Raw genomic sequence first — 11,557 nt, 5'->3', positions numbered from 1 at the left:
ACAAATGAACATAAGACACATGAAATGTGTTGGTCTGAAGTAAGTTTTGTGTAACTATCAAGTGTTTCCAGGTAAGGAAAATCAGTTCTCTCTCAGAACTCACCTGCAGTGAACTATATGTTGTGGAATAGGTAAAAGCTCTCCTGTTTAGCTGGAGGAATACAAGAATAGGCATTTCTGGATCTTCAGTTGTGATTAAAACTTTAATTAGAACAACTTTTAATTTAACTTAGTAGTATATATTTTCAAGCAGTAATTATTCACTCAAATACTTGCTTGAATTCCTAATGGTAGTGAGTTTTATTAATTGCTCTGCTCTTCATTTTGTCAGCGTCTTTGAATGGCTGATTTGAGCATTAAAAGAGATGGTTAGCAAATGCTTTTATATAGTCTTGAGGATTCTGATCATTTTACCACCTAACTATCCTAGGTTTATTATATTACTGGATTTTTTTTCCAAGTTGATGTTCTGATTTAATAAAATGCTTCATTTTTTGTTGTTTCTTTGTTGTGTTGTTGTTTGGGTTTTTTTTTGTTTGTTTGGGGTTTTTTGTTTTGTGGGGTTTTTTTGCAGCTGCTGATTTTTATGAAATTATGTGTCTGCATGTGTAGACGGGTTGCTTCTCTTTGTACACTGTGCTGGTCATACATAAAGAACTGTGCTGTGACATAGCTGCCTTTCATCGGTTAAGGAATATCTGTGAATGTTTCGGTTTTCTCCCCTGCTCAGTGGTGTGGACTTGGCTCAAGAGGAGCAGGAGAGACTTGAAGTTCTCCCGTTGAAGTGGAGTTCTGAGCTTCAGTGTGGTGAGCAAGTGGCCAGGAAGAGCCAGGAAAAGCTGCTATAGCTTAAAATGTGCAGCGTGCCCGAGTGCCAGAGCCTTTGGTTTTCATCAAGGGTGTGATGACTCGTGTCCCAAATGATTCCACATGACTCACAAGTCACTTAATTCACGCTTCATTTGTGATAGGCATTTGTCACCTGCTTATGTAAGGACCCTGCTGCAGTTAACTAAGCAGGGCCATTTGTGAACACACCGTTACCTCTTCTCACCTCTGTGATCCATAAGCCCAGAGAACAGACTGAAGTTCATTTTAGTCTAAGGTTGCCTTTGGTAGTCAGTTAAAAGAACCCCTGGCTCAGTGATTGTATTGTTGTTTTGTCTATTTCTGCCTTCTACTGTTTGTTTTGAATCAGCTCTATAAAGTCATGCCAGGAACTATACATAATAATTGTGAAACCCTTCCTTTTGCTGCAATTACCACATAAAATTTGTACTTAAGGATTTTGAGAGCTTTTCTCACTACACTCAGCTTTTTTCTTTTCATCCCTCCTTTTTCTGCCAACTGTCTGATTGTAGCTTTGTGGAGCTGTGTAACCTGATTTTATTTTCCCCTGAGGAACTTGGGGACAGCGTACCTTTTTGTCTTTTATGAAATGCTTTCTAAGTGAGTTCATTAAACCTTCTTCATTATCTCAAACCTCTCACACTCATCAGTAGTCATGTCTAGCTTTTAGAGCAGCATTCAAACCTCTATCTTTTTTGGTGTTTTAGTATTTAATTTCATAAAATATTTAATCTTATTTATCCCAGTTTTGTAAAGGGGATAAAAAGGAAAAATCTAAAATGCTGTCTTTTAAATTAGGACTATTTAAAATAATGGAAACCAGTAGAATTATGGAAAAAGTTAGTATTACCATCAAGAAGAAATAGGAACGAAGTAGACAACTAGATTTTTCACATGTATTAGAAGATAGAAGCTAGGCCAGTAAGTTGGTATTAGATATTAATATTTTAATTAATTATCTGCTTAATGTGGTACATACATAAAATTACTTTGTAATTTAAATTTAGAAAGCTAGTTGGAAAGGATGCCATCAAAACCATTTTACAGAATATATAAAATGTGTAATTAAGCAGTAAAGCAATATAAACCATCTGCTTCTGTTGAAATAGTCAAGATGTTAGAAAACCATTTCTTTTAAGACATCTATGCATTTTTGATTGCTTTAAAATTAGCATTCAGCTTTCATAAGGACTTGCTTATTTTTTCCCTGCAGTGAAATATGCAATAACTGTTAATGAAGAGGACTTTGAACAGAAATTCTGTTCATTTAGCACATTTTGAACTTTATTTTAACATACCAGTTTTTGTCAGTGAAGTTTCTTGTTCTTGCTAGTGGTTTGAAGATCAAAAGCTGCAGTTTGATGCTTTCTGTACATTGCATGGTGGGTAATTTATGAGGAACTGGGTTTTATTGTATTCCATTCATCAGCTGGGCCTTTTCCTGCAAACTATTTCATTGATGCTCAGTAGCTGAAAGTGTCATGAGATACAGTTCTTTCAGGCCAGAGTGCTGCAGACTAGCTCATCTTGCAGCCTGCTGAAGAGTCAATGTGAACTCATAGAATCACGGAACTTGTGTCTCCTGGCAGGAGAAGGGATGTGAGCAGAAGGGATATGTCTCTTCAGTCATTCCCAGTGGCAAAATTCCTGAGGAATCCTTGCACAAGTGAAAGCCACCTGCCAAATCCAGACTAAAACCTAAACATTCAAAGGAGCTCACAAGGAATTCCATATTCTTGTTAGCAGGTTTTCAAAATCTGTAAATGGAGCATGGTGAATTGAACAGGCAAAGCTGTATTTGTCTGTAACTTCCAGGTTTATTTGGAGATTCTCTGATGCAGTTGGAAAGCTGTTTGCAGAGTGGTTTGTGCCAATATTGAAAAGATGAGGAGATAAATTGAGGTATAGCTGTGGGGGTAGGGGTTTCCTGTAACATATTCTTCACAGTCTAGGGGTTTCTGTACAGACCTTGAATACAAAAATATGCTTTCTGTCTGACGTGGTCTACCAGTTGTTGATTTTTGAATTCCAGGCTATGGTATTATAAAGTGTTTTTTCCCTTGTGCTTTCCAGGGGCTTGCATCTCACTTGGTTTCCTAATAGCTTCACAGAAATCTTAATAACTGTTTTGATACACAGTTTTATGTATACAGACACTGTTATAAGAACCTAGAGTGTTAACACCTGTACTTTTGTAAATCAAAATAGTTCAAATAAGCTGTGAGATCCAATATTTTGCAGGATTTTCAGACATCTAAGGTGAAGAGACATTCAGAGATAAGTTCATTATAGTCGGCTAAAAGGGTAAAAATGTTGACAGATTTGATTCCAACACCCTTCTTCCCTTCCTCTGTAATGACATAAGAGTTTTTCCTAATTCAGTAATAATTTAAGGATGGGGTGACTAATTTGTATGCAAGGCATCCATAAACTTGACTGGGTCTTAAAAAGCTACACATCTGCAGTGAGACCTCACATAGAGGGGCGTGCAAACTGCAGCAGTGTAGCAGCTGGTGGAGCTATCTGAGTATCTTTGGAGTTGTTTTTATTAAAGAAAACAGAAATAAACCCCAAGATTACAGCTCTTCAAAAAGTCTAAATCAAAGCAGAAACCTTGAAAAATGATGATAGTTGTGTCACATTGCTAAAGAGTGGCAGTCATCTGTCAATGTGCAAGAGAAAGGCAATAAAATGGAATAATTTCTTAATATTCACAGTATTTAGTCAATATTTTATAAGATGAGCTTTCTGCTTCTCCTTTATCATTCATCTTCCCTTTGGGGGTTTCAGAGTTTTACCAGCCTGCTCTTATTCTGCTGACTTACTGCCACTTTGTGTGCTGCATTGGCCCTTTTTCGGCAATTCGGAGCTGTCTGGCACTGTTTGGAAACAAAACAAAGCATTCATATTGCACTACTGAGATTTCCTATCTCCACAAACTGCATACTACGGCTGTGGCCCATGCAGAGCAAGTCAAATTATTGACTTTAAGCTGATGATACGAGTTAGGGTAAAATGAGAAGTCTGTTTCTCCTGCTTCCTGCCTTCACTGCAAAGCTTTCTTGTTCCTTAATGTTAGGTCTGCTAGTGTGTGTGCCTGGATGACTTGCTCCAGGCTGAAACCCAGTTGATGGGTTTATACCTGGGTGCTGTGGTCTTTACGGAGTGCAGTTATTCTTGTAGACCCTTTAGTCCACATCTAAAGTCCACTTGGACTGGGAAAAGATGTGTTCACAGGAAGCAGCGGCAAAAGTTAGAAAGGTGAAAGAAGTCAGTGATTAGGCAAATTTGGTTGGAGGGAGGGACATTTTGAGACAAGGGGATAACAAGTCATGCTTGTTGAAGGCAGTGAAAGGGACTGCTTGATTATACTGGTTTAGTTATTTGAAGATTAGTACCTTTCTGTATTGATGCCTCAGGCTGTGATCTTTTAGTCTCACTGATGAGCACTTATTCACAAAAATAGCCTTGAACATCATGAGCATTATTCTTGTGAAGTGGGTGATTTTTCAGAGCAAGTTGTATAGTGTTATTTGCACAGGGTGCCTCCCTTGGTTGGTGTACAAGTCTGTCAGACTTGCATTCTGTTTATCTTTGTGCTTCCGTATTTCCTCACTGCTTTTGCATTTCTTCTAACCTGAATGCAGCATGTAGTGGAAGCCACACATCCTCAATTTATCTCTGTGTTCTCCTACACACTATGGCAGCTTGTCTGCAGACTAGAAACACAACTGTTCCCCACGTGGGTCATTCTTTTGGTTTTATTTAATATTTTACTATTGAATAATGAATGAGGTGTTTGACTGTTATTGTCTGGGGAGCTGGTGCTGTCTCTTCCACACTGTGAGCAGGTAGAGGTTTATTCATTGTGGATATGTTCTAGAATAAAACACCAAATTGCATATACTTGGGTTCTGTGTTAACAGGACCCCTTCAACCTATATTGTAGCTGTCTTAGCATGCAATGGGGGTTTTGCATTAGGTATCATGCTTAATTTGCTTCTGAAGGTGGCATTGTGAGGAAAAGCATTCATTTCCACTCGTATGTCATATCCATTGCTTATACTTCTGACTGTACAGGGTGCTGCAGTTTAAGCCTTTGAGATAGTACAGAGAATTTAAAACTGATTTGTCTGCATTGCTACTTTATTTGCATTGTATTTATTACTTCTGATGAAAAGAAAATGCTTAAACTCCCAATGGATAAACCAAATACATTATTTTAAATTTCTTGTGATTCACATTCAGATATCTTTAATGAGCCTGAGGAATGATTGCCAACTAAACTTGCCTCATTAATTTAAAACTAATGTTAATAGCATTATTTTAATCTGTATTCCTTTAAAATTGTTCCCTCTGCTCCTGTTACATTCATGATCCATAAATAGATTCTTAATTCATGCTTTGAATCATCATATAGTTATAACTTGTATGCTGAAATTGCAATGAAGCAAAGATTTCTAAGGAACAGTAGCTTTTGAAGCATCTATCTATTCAGTCAGCTCTTGAGACATTTGCCATAAATATATGTGCTAAAGTCAAAACCCCACTGTTTTAAATGCCCAGTCTGGTTGCTGGGCTGGATCCTAAACTGCTTTCCTTGTGGTGTGAACTGGTGTAATTTTATTAACTCCCTGGGAACTATCACAATGTCTTCTTCACAACCCTGAACATCTTGTGTTATTTCAACTTCTTTACTAAGTGGTGTCTGAATTTTAAAAAATGCTTATGTTTGATTTTGACTCTGTTCTTGATTTATGTTCAATGTGAAAAGTTGTTGTAAAATATGTTGTTTCTTATAAGCAAATTAAAAGGCTATTATTAGCACTATTATGTATTATGAATTAAATACTGTTCAAAGTAAAAGGAAACTGTTCAGCACACATGGTCTCAGTTCTATGAGCACTTTGCATTCATGTGCATGTGAAAAAAACAAAAAAAACCAACCTAAATCATGATTACACTGAAGGGCTTATACTTCAGAAAACAAACAAACCAATGTGTATGTGTGAATGTTGGCAGAGCTTAAGTCTGCGCAATCAAGGTCATAGATTTAAATGCTACAGAAGTGTCATAATGTATTCAGTTGATGCAAGAATTTATCAGAATATGGTTGAAGCCAGTTAGTGTGATTAATTTTGTTATAAATAAGAGGCTTGACTAGGCCAATATTCAAGCAGTAACCAATTTATTAATTAATGTGGTAAAGTATGAGCAAAACAGCGCTGGGTACAGTGGGGGAAGTTTTCCCTCCAACTGCACACCGATGGTTGTGGCGTACAGGTATTTATAGGGGTACACATAAGCTTTTCTCAGCAGTTTCTATTCCCGATTTTTACGTCACAATTCTATACACTATTGTGAGTTAGTTTTCTCAGGATGTACCCCAGAAAGGAGTATCCCCAGATGGTGGGGTCCGACTTCCGAAAGAAGAAAGAGGCCTCCCAGCTGGTGCGGTCCGGACTCCAGATGTGGGTCCACCTTTTAATTACAAAGACTATAAATCTTGTAACAGTGATGTCCAGCTTCCCTTGGTCGAAGCTATCAATCCTTGGGTTGATGTTCATCTTCCTTTCTCAAGCTGCTTTTTACTGTTTTGCTAAGGTGTTGAGATAAGCATATTTCCTTTACATATATTCTAAACTTATATTTTCAAAGCTCCTTACTACAAGCAATATTCTAAAATTATACTTCAAAAGGTTATTATTGCAAAGCTGTTAAATGCTTAGCTACGTGCAGAAAGTTCCTGTCCAGCAGCAACATCCTTAAAGCTTTAATTCAGATGCTATAACAGTTAATTGCAAACAAAGGATAAGTTCAAAGGCCTTCTTCCATGCTTTACTACCTCAGTTATTTTATTAGAATTCATCCTCTAATTGTCCCATGATCAGTTTCCACACATATCACAATCACAAGTACACACGCTGCCTGTATGTACCTGACACGAAACACAGCTTTGTATCTCACAATTTTTGTTATGTAAACTATCATTCATACATTGCAAATCAATATGCTTCAATCCTGATTGTCTTTGGTATTTATTGTAGGTATGTAAGCGGTTTTAAACCGCTTGGCATTTGTTCAAAAATACCCGATTTGCTAAGGGCTTTACAACAAACTTTTACAACTTTACTCTCAGCATTCAAGCACTGCTGTTGTTTAAGCTGGCTGTGCTGGGGGATGGCAGGTGTGGGCCTGCCCTCGAGCAGCTCTGTCTTGCCCTGGGGCCATGGCAGAGCTGAGATGTGGGCAGGAGGAGAGCAGAGCCCGTTTGTGGGGTCCTGCAGTGGGACCTGGGTCCTGCATGGGCTCAGCTCCCACCTGGACTTGCTTCTGTGTTCCAGGTAGGGCTGCCACTGGTGAAGTCAAGGATGTGAGAGTGCAGCCACTTGTCTGAGCTGGGCTGTAGCACAGAGGAGCTGGGCTCACCCAATTGCACTGACCTCAGCAGCACAGTAGGGTTATGAAGAGCGCTGGATCAGAAAGTACTAGGCTCAGGAAAGGGATGTTTTCCACTTTATCCCCTATGAAGGGAAGCAACATGGAACTCATCTCAGCTAGGATGCAGCAATTTAATGCTCAGATCCCTCTGCTTTTACTCTATTGCACCTTACAGAGCAAAGCTCCCAGAAGACCTGCCTTGGTTTGGTTTAAGAATATTGGCTTTGGCTCAGCCCCAGGCAAAACAGTCTGCTGGACCAGCTGCAGTAAGAGCTTGGAGCTGCCAAGTTACCTGCTGGAGGTAGGATAGTGGGTTGGCTCTTGTGGCTGGTTTCCTAAGGAACTCATTAGAGCTCCGTAGTTTAGTATCATAGAACTGTTTGGGTTGGAAAAGATATCCAAGATCATGGAGTCCAACAGCAAATTTTTCATAATATCCAGTCTAAATCTTCCATGGCATAACTTGTGGCTATTTCCTTTGGTCCTCTCATTTGTTACTTGGGAGAAGAGACTGACCCCTACCTCTCTACAGCCTCCTTTCAGGTAGTTGGAGAGTGATAAGGTCCCCCCTGAGCCTTCTTTTTGCCAGGCTGACCAACTCCAATTCCCTCAGTCACTCCTCAGACTTCTGGTCCAGATCTTTCACCATCCTCATTGCCCTTCTCTGGACACACAGGTCAGAATAACTACTTACTTTGTTTGATCTTATTTTGTATAGGATGTTTCCATAATATTTTTTCAATCACAGACTAAACATAAGTGTGATTTTTGATGGTGTATTGAGGGATGCAGTGTTTTCAGGACTGGAGTGAACATTGACTGAAACCCTTTGACATAAAACACACAGCTGCCAAAAGGAGTTCTCCCTGAACAAACTGAAATTGATAGCTATTTATTCCTTTGATTATTTTTCAAAAATTTATTTCCTAAGCATGCTGAAAAATCCCAAATGCCATTATTTACTCAGCCTGTGGAGACCTGTCACACCTATGAAAGATATAAGGAAGTTAATATGAATTGTAGGCTAATTGAGCTTTGTAGAAGGTTGTAAATTAATTTTGTGTTTGAAAACCTAGGTGATGTTGTATGCAATATTTGACAATACTTTCCAACCCATAATAATGGGGGCTAACTTGTTTCACTAATAGCTAAAACTAAAAAGAAGCCTTAACTGCATTGGTAATGAAAATCTGTGCTATAATTATCCATGTAATTTTTCACTGAAGAATAAAGAAAGGGAACTATGACATAATGTATTTGTTTCTATTTGTCTTGGTTCTTAATATAAGGTAATTTAGAAAAATGAGAAACTCTATTAGAATCTAGTTGCTCTCTAAGCCTGTAGTTCTGTTAGCAGATTGACTTCTAGCATATAGGTACTAAAAGCCCAAGAGACTGCCTGATGCCATTGAACATGTTCTTTTAAACAGTGCCACTGTTTGAGAGATTGTACAGCCAGGGTTCTGTGCTCAGCCAAAGAATTTAGGGAAGACTGAGATAGGGAAGGTGTCAGACTCTACTTATTGTACCTTTTCCCTCTATAGGCCATTCACCTCAGGGTTGGACTCAATCATCCTCGTGGGTCCCAGCTCAAAGTACTCTGGGATTCTGTGTGATTTGGTGACTTTGCAGAGGATGATTGTAAAACCAGCCTTAGCAATGCCCCATGGACATTGCAATGAAAAAATATTAGATGAAAAATATTAACTGTTCTGAAGAAGGCTTAATAGGGCTCTTAATCTAGTGATGTCCTAAATGTTTAGTTTTGTTTTTTATAGTATAATAGATTTAAATTGGGGACTGTGGAGCAAAACAAGAGTGTTATTCCTAGCATTAGGAAGTGAGGGAAGCATGTGTGGTTTTCTTTTTTGTATTTCTGTCAATGACAGATTCTAGTCTATGGGTTTATTTTGATTGTATCATATATATGCAGCTCTGTTAATTGCATATATGTAATTGTCAGGTTTATAGGTAATGCTTTATTTGTCCTAGAATAGGCTGTCATATCTAAAATATATTTTTCTCACAGCAAAGCTCTGTGTTCTCCAATGAGTGGGGAAAAAAAAAGAATATAAAAACACAAGGTTGGGAAAGTGCTAGATTTGCATTGGGATTTTGTAAATTTACAATTTGTTGGATTTTTTTTCTGTTTGTTTCTTTTGTTTTAGCAATTTATTGAAAATGAAATAAAACAATTTATTGTGAAATTCTTATATGCCTTGTCAAAACTGCTGCTTGTATTATGAGAGAAGAGGTACTAAACATTTTCATGGAGCTGCTCATGGCATAGTGTCAGGGACAGTATCCTGAGATTCACAATATGGGTTCCCTTTGCTTAGGGAGGAAAAACAATCCTAGTTTCTCCTGGTTCAGCCTACTTGCCCATCCATGCTGCTTCATCTTGGTGGCTTCTGTGGTGTATTTGGTGGGGAAAAGAATGGCTTGGGCTTCTGAGTGGAAGACAAGAATGTGTCTTCCATTATTGTGGCTTTTAATACAATTTTCACTAATTGGTGGCAAAAGTTGTCCATCCACCCACACACTTTTTGTGCTTTGCTTTAGTTACTGTGGAGCATTTAATAATCTGCTTGCATGTTATCCTGCTTGTATCAGTGGGGAAAACATCTACTGACCCGGATCAAGCAAGATCAAACTCCAGGTTCCTGTGAGTTCCACTCAAATTACTGAAACAACTTGAAGGTGTTCAAATTTGCTACACTGATTTAAAAATTTGATATGTACAAATAAATAAACCTATTTAACTGGGAATGTGATTTTTGTTTTTCACTAACAGTGAACTTTTTTTTTTTTTTTGGAAGGTAAATTAAGTAGGATGCTGGCACTTACAAACGACCTATGCAATCTTTTATAATTCCAAGTTTGTGTCAGAGCTAAGACACTAGAGGGAGCCCATATCACAGTTGTCTGCGTTGAGAGAAATGGCTTTATAAAGATAAAACTATTTTTACTAATGAGTAATTTAAAGTGAAATTTCTTATGGCTTTGCAATACAAAAGAAACTATCGTAGTACTGTAGCACACTTAGTTGAAAGCATTTTTGGAAGTCTTTCAATTCATGAAGTCAGTTCTCCTGTACCACTATCTGCATTTTTTGAGTACTATGAAAAGAGTACAATAGAGAAATCTGTTCCGGTGCTTATGTAATAGAAAACAATTTATGGCTGTTTTCTTTTAAAGAACTCTCAAGACCCTGTGAGTGCGGTAACACACAGGGAAGGCTTGAGTGTGTGTGTGTTGAGGCATTCTGCTTGCTCAGGCTGTGTGGAGACGTGAGATTTTTGAGATCTGCTAGAATACAAGAATTTACCTTTGTTTGTGAATGCCTGTACGTTGCATGTAACTTCCTGCCACGTGTCAGTGAGCACATAAAAGATGGCTCCTGCCATCAGCAATAAGCAGCGTGTGCCAGCCCCTGGGCAAAGGACCTTGTGTCATGTTACAGCAGCTGAGGGGTCATGGCTATAGTAATTATTTAACTGCAGTCTTGAGCCTTCTGGTTGCAGTTTTCCTCTCACTAAATAAAGAGACCTTAGAATTTAGCAAGGTTTTTGTCTGAGACAGAGGCTGCACCTGCAGTGCATGATGTAGTTTCAATCCTGTGCCCGTGCTTCCTGCCAGTGATACTTTCAGGTGGTAGTGCCCACCCAGTCTCCTCCTGTTACATAGTCAAAATAACACTCAAAATCCACAAGATGGGAAGTATTACCAGTTAGTCTGGATGCAATTGGGCTAACTTGAACTGACAGTGCATGTCTGGATGTGGTTTAAAAGCAGTCTTAATTTTAACTGCCCAGCCTTATATTCACTGTACTGAATACTTCAGTTCAAGGAACTGGAAGATGTAATGTTTTCAAAATTTGTATTCATAAAGGATAGCTGAGAATGTGTTGTTTTGATAAAATAATAAAATACAGTATTAATTCTAAGGGACAACTTCACTTTATTCATATATTTCATATAGCAATTCACAAGGGATTCAATACTGAAGACCTTCAATATCCTAATTGCACTTTGTTTAGTCTCTTATTTTAAAAATGTTGGTGCTAAATCCATCAAAATCTGTTTACAAAGACAGTACTCAGTATTAACTGCTTTTTACTTCCATTCAGATCCCTTTGTGCTTCTAACATCAAGCATTTTTTTTCAACACTGCATTAGCAAATGATTATGTAAGTGTGTGCTGCAACTTATTCACAGGGTAGGTAGTATCAACACTGTATTTACAATTCAAATAGGAGCAGAGATG

This window comes from Motacilla alba, chromosome 7, assembly GCF_015832195.1.
Source record: "Motacilla alba alba isolate MOTALB_02 chromosome 7, Motacilla_alba_V1.0_pri, whole genome shotgun sequence".
NCBI classification, from domain to species: Eukaryota; Metazoa; Chordata; class Aves; order Passeriformes; family Motacillidae; genus Motacilla; species Motacilla alba.
Note: the sequence above shows the minus strand (reverse complement) of the source record.